Below are 13,600 nucleotides of genomic sequence, written 5' to 3'. Positions count from 1 at the left end.
GAAACCATAGGGAAAATGTTTGGATTTCATCCCTGAATGGGAGAGTCGGTCTGGGACCGTGGGGTTATCGGGGTCTCCCTTCTCAATAGGGACCTGGTCTGCAGTTGAGGACAGTTCTGGGCGGCAGCAAAGAGACCAGACTAGAAAGGGGATTGAAAACAGACTGGAGACCTTGGCGTTTCTTGAGAGGTTTTCCAAACTTTCTGAGACGTTCAAAAGGCAAAAGAATCAGGAGTTGGGGAGCACCTATTTATGAAAAGGCAGATGCTTTCAGGAGCTGCAGCATGCAGCCCAACTCCTGATTTTTTTTAGGAGGGGGGAGCATAGAATTTCTCTTCAAAAGGCCGGAGTTTTGAAAGTACCACACAAGTAGGGGAACCAGGAGAAAAGATCCAAGCCATTTGCCCAGGGAAACGGCAACAAACTTTGTCTAATTCCACAGCTGCTGATTAAATTAGGACCTGGTTATTGACGGGACTGCCTGCTGCCACCAGTAGCCTCCCACTGGCCGGTACGCTCCCATAGAGAGGGGCTCCTCCGGGTGCCGTCAGCCAAACAATGTCGACTGGCGGCCTCCGGGGGAGAGCCTTCTCTGTGGGGGCACCCACTATCTGGAACGAGCTCCCCCTGGAGATTCGGAGGATCCCGGACCTACACACCTTCCGCCACGCTCTCAAGACCTTTTTATTCCACCAGGCTGGCCTGGCCTAATTCTCCCCTTTTTCCTTTTTAAAATGTAAATTTTAATCGGTTTTAAATTATTGGGGTGTTTTAAATTTGTCTACCGCCAAATTGTTTAATTCGGTTTTATTCCGCTTTTAAATTTTGTATTTATGTGTTTTATCTTGTGGCTGTTCACCGCCCTGAGTCCTTCGGGAGTAGGGCAGTATATAAATTAAATAAAACAAACATAAACAAACATTAAATTGAGGAATAAATTCCAAACCAACAGTCCACGATAAGCAAACAAACAAAAAAAACCCCCTCCTCTCTACCTTCAAGGAAACCAGATTAAAAGAGGGCCAGAATCTGGCTAAAAACTTTTATTGTTTTGCCTGAAAATCCTTCAATGGGTTACTAAAAGAGAGGGCTCGCTGCAAATATATTATTTTTGGGATGGCCGCAATAGCTCTAGAGGTAGCCCGCATTTAACCATTTCTTATGGCAGTCCTGAATGAAGGGACAACCGGTCCTTGAAGTTATGGGCATTGCCAATGCTCTTGTGGCCAGGGAAGGAAAATTCCCTTTCTGCCTTTTTCCACCATCTTGCTGCCCTGGCATCATGGTGCGCATGAATGTTCTGGCAGATGCCCTTCAAAGCATGAAGAATGCAGAGAAAGGGGAAAGTTCTCATCAGGCCCTGCTCCAAAATAATTGTCCGCTTCTTCACTGTGATGACGAAACACGGCTCCAGAGGTGAATTGGAGATAATTGATGACCACAGAGCTGGCAAAATTGTTGTGAGTTCCCTTTCTGCTGCCATGTTGTTTTGGGTTTTGTTCCATCCTCCCAGGTGAGCTCCCTCCGTTATTTCTCCTTAGATGCAGACCCCTTTTTCTGACTCCCAAACTATTGGTAGATGGGGCCAAGTTTAAAGGCAGAGAGAGGGAGAAATTCTCTCCTCGGATTTTGAACTTCAGGCATCGTTTCTCATACAGCAATCCAGACATAAAATGAAATCCTGTCTCCCTTGAAGAAGTTCTTCCAAAATCAAATCCTGCAGAGTTTAATGATGCTGAACCCCCAAGGCACATGACCCTCTTTTGCCCAAGTTCCAAGTGTTGAGGGATCCAGCAGTTAAAGGGACCCAGAAAGAAACCAAATTGGATCTTATCAAAATTGCCTGATTCCCTGTTTCCTTTTTCCAATCATAATGTGTTGGAATGAGAGGAAATTCACATGCAGGAACCATTGGCAGGAGATTCTCACCCTTACGTCCTCTTTAACTGGAGCTGGTCTGCTTTTGGGCAGGAATTCTGAATTCTTATATCCAGGAACAAGAATTTTCCTGCATCAAATAGAGGCCATGTAGATGCTTCTTAAAAACACACTTGAGTGAGTCACACATAGTGAGTTTATTTATTTTTTGGGATCCTGCCTTTATTATTTTTACAAATAAGTCCAGGCGGAGAACATATCCAAGAAAAGAAAGAATATATGTAGCTCATGACATCAATCCCGTTTAGCAATGATGAAGGTAGCTAGTCTGGGTAATTAAACGTCTGCAAGAAGACAAGCCCAGAGAGCACTAGGGAGCCCTCCTATCCAAACACAGCTTCCTCCTCTTTCCCCCCCCCCAACAACAACCCTGTGAGGTGGGCTGGACCGAAAGAGAGGCTGGGTCTCTTGCTTTCTACCCTGGTGCCTTAATCACTAGACCCAACTGGGTTGGGTCCTAACGATGACTATTAATATATAATAATTAATGACCGTGTTTCCCGAAAATAAGACCCTGTCTTATATTTTTTTGAACCCTGAAATAAGCGCTTGGCCTTATTGCCGTGCGCTCAAAAGCCCGATTGGGCTTATTATCAGGGGATGTCTTATTTTGGGGGAAACAGAGTATAATTAATGAATTAATAATATATAAGTAATTATGACTATTACAAATAACTATTACTGTGGAAAGGCTACCCATTAGCAGACAGCGAGTGGGTGGCTGCTCCAGATTTTTGGGTAGTGAGGTTTATTAAGTTTCACTCTAGTTGCCCTCAATGGCCCCAATAAGGAATATAGCAGCAGCTCAGTTACTACTTACATAATAATGTGTAGGTATATTTATTGTTGTTTCAGGTCTACCTTTCTCCTGGGGGGTCGGCATGTCAAGACTGTGTTGATTTTAAATCTATAGTTGATTCCATTTTGAGAGAAAACATTATGAGGAAGTTGGAAAATGCAGTACAAATAGTTTTTCTCACCTCCATTCCTGCACAGATCAACTGACCTGCCTCAATCCCTGGGCCCAGAAAGAAAATAAAGTACAGGATAGGCAGGAAAAGGGTTATAAAGTGAGAGATGTACCCAGGCCTCCCCCAACCCCTCCCCCCCTGCGATCCAGAATGGCAACATCCCAATCAGGATCTAGGGATCTCTTGTAGCGGTTTCTGCTGGAAGACAAGGAGACCATTGAGAGAATCCAATTGACAGGAGTTTCAGATGTCTGGGGAGGGTCTTACATGGTATTGATATTTGGAAAACCCATATAGATTATATCAAACAATGACAGGGAGCAGCTCTTACACACCCACAATAATAAAGGCTAAATTAGCCCTAGATTCACCCAAAGCACACTTCCTCCGATTAGGCAACAGGTGGGATCTCCATTTAAAGGCAACCTATTAAGAGTATTAAGAGATTTCCCTGAATGAAAAGAAGAAATCCAGGACACAGAATCGGGTTTCATTTTATACTCCACACAATAGAAAAAATACAAAACAAGGGTTGATTTCCTTGAAGAAATGATTCTGCTCAGTTACAGCTATATCAGAGACATGGACAGTAACATCCCATAATATTAAGCGTAACCACTGAAAAGAGCATTGCCTTAAAAGGAGAACGTTCACTCGGGAAATGGCATCACGAGTCACAACAGTCTATCGTGAAAAGGTACCACTTTAGCCAGTGAAACATCTAGCATGTAAAATTGAAAGTCCATTATTATTCAGCCTGGGAAAGTCCCTTATTTGGCTGTTATTATTTATCCTTCTTAATATCTCCTTTACTCAACCCTCTTCTTGGAATTATAATTATCAGGAATATCATTGTTCTGTTGCTTTGTAGATACACCGAGAGTTGCTGCACTCAGGACGAATTCCTTATGTGCCTCTTCACACTTGATGAAATTAAAACATGCAATTCAATTCAATTGCTGGGAAACATTCTGAAGGTCTTCTCACACTCATGTTTATAATTTTTCTCCTCTGTGAATTCTTTGGTGTCGACAGAAGCTACTATGCTCAATAAAGCTCTTTCCACACTCGAGGCATTGGTTTCTCTCCTGAGTGGATTCTTTGATGCAGGTGGTTTTTCTCCTGTGAATCTTTTCATGTCTATCCAGAATTCCTCTCGTACTAAAGCTCTTTCCACACTGCAGGCATTTAAATGGTTTCTCTCCTGTGTGGATCCTTAAATGCCTTTGAAGATCTACATTTCTTTTGAAGGATTTTTCACATTCTGGGCATTCGTATTTTTTTTTCTCTCTCCTGGATCCTTTGGAGATTCCTGGGTCTTCCTAAGGACCCTCCGCCCTCAAGGCACTTATTCGGTTTCTCTTTCCAGTGGATTCTTTGATGTGTATAAAGGTGGCTCCTCTGACAGAAGCTCTTTCCACACTCCAGGCACTTGTGAGGTTTTTCTCCTGAGTGGCTCCTTTGATGTGTATAAAGGTTGCTCCTCCGACTGAAGCTCTTTCCACACTCCAGGCACGTATGAGGTTTTTCTTCTGAGTGGTTCATTTGATGTGTATAAAGGTTGCTCCTCCGACTGAAGCTCTTTCCACACTCCAGGCACGTATGAGGTTTTTCTCCTGAGTGGATCCTTTGATGTGTATAAAGGTTGCTCCTCCGACTGAAGCTCTTTCCACACTCCAGGCACTTATGAGGTTTCTCTCCCCAATGGATCCTTTGATGTGTATAAAGGCTGCTCCTCTGACTGAAGCTCTTTCCACACTCAAGGCATTTATGAGGTTTTTCTCCTGAGTGGATCCTTTGATGTCTATAAATGTTGCTCCTCCGACTGAAGCTCTTTCCACACTCCAGGCACTTATGAGGTTTCTCTCCTGTGTGGATCCTTAGATGCCTTTGAAAATCTCTGTTTCTTTTGAAGGATTTTTGACATTCCGGGCAGTGATATTTCTTTGCTTCCTCCTGGATCCTTCGGGCCTTTGGGGGTCTTCCGAAGGAGCTTCCACCCTCCAGGCTCATCTCGGGGTCTCCGCCCATTTCCTCCTCCCCGCATCGCCCTCCAGGCAGCCACCTTTCCCGGGATCCCCCTGGGCTCATCCCTCCTGCAGCCCCGGAGCCCCCCGGATGTTCCCCGCAGTCTCCCAGGGAAGCAGCGCCAGGACCGGGCAGGGCTGCTCTGCAGGGCCTGCTGTCCTCCTCCTCCTCTCGGGCGGCGCCTCTTTCCTGCATCCGCCTCCATCCTCTGTCCTCCTGCAGGGGAGAAAGAGGAGAGGGTCACGGCTGCGTCCCCTTCCCCACAGGGGAGGTCCAGGCCCAAGCCCCCGCCTCCCACGGTCCTCCCGGGCATTCTCCAGGCAGACACGGCCTCCATCCCAGCCTCCCGTCTCTCTCCCCGCCCTCAAGACTAGGCCTCGGGCTCCCAGGCCTCCAGAGAGACGCTCCCGGACTTCAACTCCCAGCATCCCCTACGCCCAACCTGCATCATCCACGCTCCTCTATCGCCGATTCAGGCAGCTCCCTCATTGCCCGTTTTAGTTCCGGAAGTGGAGGCTTCATGCCCTTTTCTCTCCAGAAGTTCCGCTTGTTCATCCAGAGGATCCGCCCCACGGAGTCATCCTGCCAATCACCGCCTTCTTCAGAACGACCAATCAGCGTCCGACTTCCTCCAATCAACCAGATGGCGCCTGCGTGGTGCCGAGGACGTGGAAGTGGGGCGGGGCTCACCTTGAACTTTGGCGTCCGCTCTCCTCCCACTCTGCACCCTCTGTATTGAGGGAGGGGGAGGTCAGGGGCTCTTCTGGGGCTGCGAACTCATAGCAACCTCTGAAGGGGAGCCAGGGATGAAGGCTGGGAGGGGAGAAAGCCAGAGACCCTGAGTTCAAGGGTTGGACAGCCCCCTTTTCAGTCCAGCCCACCTCACAGGGTTGTTGTTGGGGGAAGAGAGGAGGAAGCTGTGCTGGACGTGAGGGGGGGAGGGGCTCCTCTGGGCTTCTCTTCTTGCAGACGTTTCATTGCCCAAAGTAGCTTCCTTCCTCATGGCTAGAAGGGAGGGGGGCTCAGAGAGCTCCAGAGACCCCTCAGTTCAACCCTCAGCTCCAAATATTCCCCTTCATTTTGTTGCATGTCTTCTCCGCCTTCTTTGTAAAAATAAATCCAGGATTCTAATAAATGAATAAACTCGCTATGTTTGACTCACTCAAGTCTGTTTTTAAATAGTAACTACATGGCCTCCATTTGATGCAGGAAAATTCTTGAACCTGGATGTAAGAATTTGGAATTCATGCACAAAAGCAGACCATCTCCAGTTAGAAAGGAGCTAAGGAGGAGAACCTCCTGCACATGTTTCCTGCTGGTGAATTTCCTCATAGAAGTCAATAGCTCGTTGTTGGGAAAAAGGAAACGGGAATTCATGCAATTTTGACAGGATCCAAGTTGGTTTCTTTCTGGGTTTCTCTAACTGCTTTATCCCTCAACATTTGGAACTTGGCCAAAAGAGGGTCATGTGCCTTGGGGGCCATGTCTGCACTTAAGCAGAAATAATGGGGGGAGCTCACCTGGGATGATGGAACAAAATACAAAACAGCACGGCAACACAAAGGGAATGTGATGGGAAGTTGACCTGGTGCTACATTAATGTGTAGAGCTTCCTTTGGCAGATGCAGTCTACATCCAGAAAGCTGCCTTTTGTGCAAAAAAGATGAGAAATGGGCAGCTTGAGTGATTTGTCTGGTTGCCTCCTACAGACATTTGCCTGGCATTGGAAAGAAAAGGTGGAGCAGGTGAAGTTTCATAGGGAACCTGCCATCTCTTAGGGAATTTGAGGGCTTTATGACCTCATCCATGCAGGCTAAACTGCCAGTTACTGTCAGTTGTCAGAGTGAAGATGCCTTCAAGAGGTTAGTCAGTCTTCAGAAGAGCTCCTGGACTCTGGGAAATCTTCCCTCTATTTGCAGCCAATTTATCAAGAATTGTATTGCAAGGACGAAAATGCCCATTTGGCCTCTTCTTAGGAAAGGGAAGCAGAGACAAAATGAGAAGACCCAGCTCTTTTTCCTGTTACTTTTAATTATTGGCTGATTAATTTAAATCACGTCTTAATCTCCAAACTCAGGCACCAAGTTTGGTGTGGAGCTAAAAAGGACTTCCTGAATTGGAGACTTTACATTTGCAAATGTGTTTCACCGAATCAGTTGTTAAACTGAGGAGATCCCACCCTCCGCACACACACACACACACACACACCCGTCACCTATTGGCACCCCATTTTGCCCCTGGAAAGCCCCACCTGTGCCCCTTTTGGCTTCCAGGTTGGTGCAGGCGGCCTCCCAGGCGCAAAATGTGGTGTGTGGGTGGGAGTACGTGTGCTAACTCCCAGGATGCAACGCTCATGCCCCCGCACCTGCCCCCTGTCCCCCCCACCTATGCGCTGCTAGGATCCGAAAACCAGTTGACGGGAGGCACATCTGCATACATGGTGGAGCTGAGCTGGGGCGACGGCTGGTATGCCATAGGTCCAGCATCACGGCCCTAAGTTTAGGCTTCATCACTAATTTATTTATTTTTATTTATTTATTTAATTTAAAATGACATATTTAGCCCTTTTAACATGGTAGTCCATGCCTCTTTTGTAAGTTGAAGAATGCTTGTTTTTCCTCTCCTAACGAAGGCTCTTTATTTGGTATGTGGGTGTCAGATGTAAATGCCTTATTCTCTAATGTGTAAATAGTGTACAGACAGGGTATCAGGGGTTAACTTATTCTTCACTTCTTAATGTATTCATAATTTACCACTCCCACATATAGCTCCACCCATTGTATATATAAGGAGCTACCTACACCCTTTCCCTTGCTTCTATCTGTGAATATTCAGTGAATATAGAATGCCTAATGTAAATAAAAGAATATATAGTTAAATCTTTAACTCTTGCTAATCTTATTGAGTCTGATCCTGAAAACATTGCAACAAACTGGTAGCAGAGGATGGTTAATTGACTCAATAAAAACTTTAAAATGTCTAAGAAAGATAGGCCCAACACCAGGGCCTACAGCAAAGAAATGGAAACGGAACAAGAAATAATCAACGAATCCACGAATGCAATTTCGAGAGAATCCGAAGAATACACCACTGAAGACGAAGAAATAATTGATGACCAGGAGGAAATCGAAATAGAAAATAACGAACTCAGGTCAGAGATATTAAAACTATTAAAAAGCCAGAAGAATGATGAAAGCCTCATCGCGAACCTCCAAGATATGCTGAAGAACAGCGGAGCAGCGAGAGAGAAAAACATCACCAATGAAAAACCTAAAGATCCAAAAATAGTGAGTGATATGACTGCGGAGAAAATCATTACAAAGAAGAAAAACGATGATCCCGCGCGAAAATTTGAATGGCGGCCATCTTGGTTTCAACCGACCTCCAAGATGAACGAAGCAGAACCAATCAGCAAGCTCAATTCAAAATTTCTGGCGCGAAAAATGTTATCAGATAACGAAAACGAAAAAGAAGATTCAAACACCTCAGAAGAATCAGAACCAGAAAGTGAGGAAGACCCAACAAAGCATCAAATAAAATCAGCGATGAAAACGCTCTTTGCTGCATTTGGGCCAAAACTGAAAATTACTAAAAAGATACCAAAAAAGCGAGCGAGCAAACCAACGCCTCAAGACCTGCCCGCTCCCATCCTGACTACTAGAGCACTGACGCCAGAACCCAGAGAGCCCTGCCGATACCGCCCTACACCGCAGACCGAAGCAAGCACCAACGCTCTCAATAGAAGAGGAAGAACAGCCACCGTCGCCAGAACCCCCAAAGTCGAACCAGAGACCGACTCATCTGAAGAAGAGCAGAGCGAGCAAGCCGCAGTGAGGAGAACCTTCCACGACGACGCCGAAGAAGAAATGAGCAACGCGCATGCGCGAAACTACGCTGACGATCCGGGAAGACATGAACTGGAGAGAAGATCATGCAGACTCGTAGCGAGCATCCCCACGCCGTTTTGCAATTTTCTGCATTTACGAGACCACGGACTACCTCAGGTTGTAAGTAATGGACCCAATAATGTCGGAAATTTACCCAGTGACTTCCCAAAACTAAGGGTTGATGGCATTAATTTACAAGAATGGTATCAACAGCTCCAGGTTGTCTTTATGAAGGAAAACTTACTGTTTTTTATCACTAGTCCCCCAAAAAGACCTTGGACACTAAAAATAGATTGTTTACACCATAGAGCTTTTTTCTTAATTATATCTAGTGTGTCACCTGCAATGTATCACAGCATTAAGCCAAATTTGACTGTTTCAGAAATTATTCAATGCATGTTTAATTTGTTTCACAGTGACAGTGTAGCTACCACCACAAGGATATCTAAAGACTTCTTTTCATCTAGGATAAAACCAGGGGTTTCCATAAGTGAACATTTAATATCTTTGAACAAAATAAGAGCTGAACTGCATTTGAGGGGGGAGGTGATTTCAGACCAAACAATGAAAAGTGTTATTATCAACTCACTTGATCCATCATGGGACAATTTTATGTCACATTTAGACACAATCAATCTAGGATATTTATCCATAGAAAGTCTATCTAACAAATTGATAACAGAAGATAATTCTAGAAGGAATCGTTCTAATAATCACACAGAACATAAACCATATAGGACAGTAGCTTTCCAAGAAAAATATAGTGGAACATTTAAATGCCTTAATTGTGGATCCAGGGAACACAGTAGAAGAGATTGCCCAAAATTCTTAAAAGAAAGATATAGATCAGAATACAGAAACAAATACGATTATAGACAGCCTTCCATAGAAAGGCATAGATATAGGAGCCCACCAAATCACAGAGAGAATAGAGGGGGCAGAGACAATTCAAAGGATAGAAAGTCTGGTTCACTGAATGGATTAAATAAACAAGACAACACTAACACACAACAAAGTGAGAACAATAATTGGCTTATTGATTCTGGAGCAACTAATCACACCACTAATAACAAAAGTATATTGTCTTCATTTGCAGAAGATAAATTTGTAATTAAGGTAGCTAACCAAGAAAAGGTTCAAGTATTAGGTAGAGGAAATGTAACCTTGCCTGGTCTAGGAAAAATAGAGGGGGTATTACTAATACCTGAAATACCTCATAACATATTAAGTGCCATAAAACTAAGCAGAGATTCTGACATTAACATTGTCTTTTCAAAAGGAAAGGCAACTTTGGAAAAGAATAAAATAAATGTAGGCACTGTGGTGACTAAAGGAGGACTACCTTATCTAATAACAAAAGAAAAATGGTTACATAACATTGATTCAAATATGGAAGATTGTATTGAAATAGATGATGAGAATGTTAGCAACAGTGACAATGATGAATGTAAAATATATCATGATCACACAGATACACACAACGATAAGAAGCCAAAGATAGGCAAACCAATTCATGATGAGTGTGCTCACATATTGCATAGGAAGTTAGGACATGCCAGTTTTCCTGTAGTGCAAAAAATGACTGAACACGCAGAAGGTGTTAAAATAAAAAATTGTGAAAATTATCTGGAATGCTCAGTATGTAAATCTACAAAACTAAAAACTAGTCCCAGGCCAAGAAAATCTACCAGATCAACTAACAAAATTTTTGATTTAGTACACATGGACTTAGTTGGTCCATTAACTCCATCAATCACTTATAGGAAACGTTACTTCCTGACAATAGTGGACGATTATAGCCGCTATGGATTTGTTTACACATTAAAACACAAAGATGAAACATTTCAAAAGTTTAAAGAATTTTACAAACGCATAGAAACACAACATAACATCAAAATAAAACAAATTATGACAGACAGAGGATGCGAATTCATGTCTAAAGAATTCTCACAATGGTTAAAAGACAAAGGAATGTTACATTACACATCTAGTCCATTTTCTCCGTTCCAAAACGGGATTGCAGAGAGAAAAAATTCCACATTACAAACCATGATTAGATGCACATTGGAAGATGCTGGCTTAAGCAAACAATTCTGGTCAGAAGCATTACATTATTCAAATTACACACAAAATAGAACATGGTCCAGCATTGTAAATAAGACACCATATGAAGTGATGTATAATAGAAAACCAAAATTAGCACACATGCATATATTTGGAGTCACAGCAGACGTGCACATACCTAAACAATTAAGAAGAAAGGGAGAAAATGTGTCCAGGAGACTCAGATTTATGGGATATGAGACTGGCACTAAAGGATACAGATTCATTGATAGTAACAACAAATTTATAGTCTCCAGAACAGCTGTGTTCCATGAACAAGCTAACTGGTCTAAATTACATCTTAATGAGATATTCCCAAATAAACGTGAAGATACAAAATCTCATGAGAAAGGGACTATAGAAAAGCAGAATATCAACAAATATAAAAACAAAACCAAAACTTGGACTAATAGCCAACTCAAAATAAAGACAGACACACTAACAAAAAAGGAAGCAAGATATTTGCATGATAACGATAGTAAACCCGAAAAAATCATTAGAAACACCAGAAATCAAATGCCAAATAAATACAAGGATTATGTAATGCACATGAATGGTGAACCAACAACACCCAATACATACGAGGAAGTGTTAAAACTTCCTCACGAAGAAAAGGAAAAATGGGAATTAGCAATGAAGAAAGAGATGGAAAGTTTACAAGGGCTAAATGTATTTACACCTGCAACTGCACCTAAAGATAAGACAATTATTGGTACCAGATGGATATATAAAATTAAGAATTTAGAGGGAGGAAATACTCTATACAAAGCTAGATTAGTTGCACAGGGTTATGCACAGAAATATCCGGAGGACTATACTGACACGTATTCCCCCACTGTAAGAACAGAGAGTGTCAAAACAGCTCTAGTGGTAGCATCAGCACTCAATCTTGATGTATTCCAATATGACATACAGACTGCGTACCTACACGCAAAATTAGATAAAGAAATATACGTGAGAGCGCCTCATAGCCAATACACAAACAGAAATGAGACTTGGTTGTTAAATAAGAGTTTATACGGGCTAAAACAATCTGGTAAACGGTGGTATGATTGTTTAGTAAAAGTACTTAAGACCATGGACTTCAACGCTACCACTGCTGATAATTGTTTCTTTGTCAAGAGGGGTGATGATTACATTGAATTTGTATTGATTTATGTGGATGACATTTTATACATAGGAAAACATAAAGAAAGAAGAGAAACTTTTGTAACTAAACTAAATGAGCATTTCTCATTGAAATCTTTAGGCAAGGTAAACAAATACCTTGGTGTCCAAATTAATAAGACAAAAGGGGGATTCAAACTCACCCAGAGAGATAAGATCATAGATCTTTTAAATAAATGCAACTTAAACAATGCCAAACCTTGTGATACCCCTATGCAAACTGACTTTCTAAGAAATTCTGATGAATCTTCTCCCGAGTTCAAGGACAATACATTCTATAGATCAATCATAGGTTCACTCCTTTACATATCTAATTGGACTAGACCAGATATCGCTTTACCACTCAACTTATTATCTAGACATGTCAGCAAACCAACAATGTACCACTGGGAAGCTGTTAAAAGAATTTTAAGATATTTAAAAGGTACACTAGACTTTTGTTTAATGTTAGAGCCTAATGATATTAAAGAACCAAAGCTTACGTGTTATGCAGATGCAGATTGGGCTGGAGACACCTCATGCAGAAAAAGCACATCTGGTTACGTATTTCTCTTAAATGACTGTCCAGTTTACTGGTACACAGGTAAACAAGAACTAGTGGCTACTTCAACAACAGAAGCGGAATATGTTTGTTTATCCAAGGCCGCAAATAACCTTGTATGGTTTAATGATTTAATTTCAGATGTTTGGAAAAAACCTGCTCTGCCTTTTGTTATGCACGAAGACAATAAAGCAGCCATTGAAATATCTAGATCTGATGCCATTGGACAAAGGTCCAGACATATAGATATAAAGTTTAAACATGTGAGACAATTATCTCAGGATGGATTTATTAAAGCAGTGCATTGCGACACTTCAGAACAATTAGCTGATATATTAACAAAGCCTTTACCTTCTAAACAGCATAAATACTTAACCTCTAAATTGTATGTTTTGTATTGTCCTGAATCTGAATGTAACTGGTGTTGTATAACGAATCGGCATTTAGAGGGGGATTTGTCAGATGTAAATGCCTTATTCTCTAATGTGTAAATAGTGTACAGACAGGGTATCAGGGGTTAACTTATTCTTCACTTCTTAATGTATTCATAATTTACCACTCCCACATATAGCTCCACCCATTGTATATATAAGGAGCTACCTACACCCTTTCCCTTGCTTCTATCTGTGAATATTCAGTGAATATAGAATGCCTAATGTAAATAAAAGAATATATAGTTAAATCTTTAACTCTTGCTAATCTTATTGAGTCTGATCCTGAAAACATTGCAACAGTGGGAACTTGCTTTTTCAGCAACTACATGACAAGAGTATTTGCAAGCCTTTGAACAGATCTGCAGCTTTCAAGAAAGACACAAACCCAGCTACAAAAGACCAATGCAACCCATGAATTTGTCCCTTGTGGGATGTTATCTAGAATCAATGTTTTCTGTTGTTCAAACTTCACAAGCAATCGGTGTCTTTTATTATTCCATTTTCTCATTTTTTCCCTGCTTCCCTTTCCTA

The 13,600-nt window shown here is 42.2% G+C and overlaps 1 pseudogene across 1 annotated transcript; it reads right to left on the bottom strand.

The window, feature by feature from the left end:
• Positions 1-3,385: 3,385 nt before the first annotated feature.
• Positions 3,386-5,561, bottom strand: LOC148111712 (uncharacterized; annotated as a pseudogene). The gene is made up of 2 exons (XR_015730160.1): positions 5,380-5,561; positions 3,386-5,153 (listed from the first exon to the last, which is right to left on the bottom strand). The product of XR_015730160.1 is annotated as an uncharacterized LOC148111712 (transcript).
• Positions 5,562-13,600: the final 8,039 nt, after the last annotated feature.

Source organism: Pantherophis guttatus, chromosome 16 (genome assembly GCF_059756535.1).
Source record: "Pantherophis guttatus breed Tessera chromosome 16, ASM5975653v1, whole genome shotgun sequence".
Classification (NCBI taxonomy): domain Eukaryota; kingdom Metazoa; phylum Chordata; class Lepidosauria; order Squamata; family Colubridae; genus Pantherophis; species Pantherophis guttatus.
Note: the sequence above shows the minus strand (reverse complement) of the source record. Positions and strands in the feature narration are given on the sequence as shown.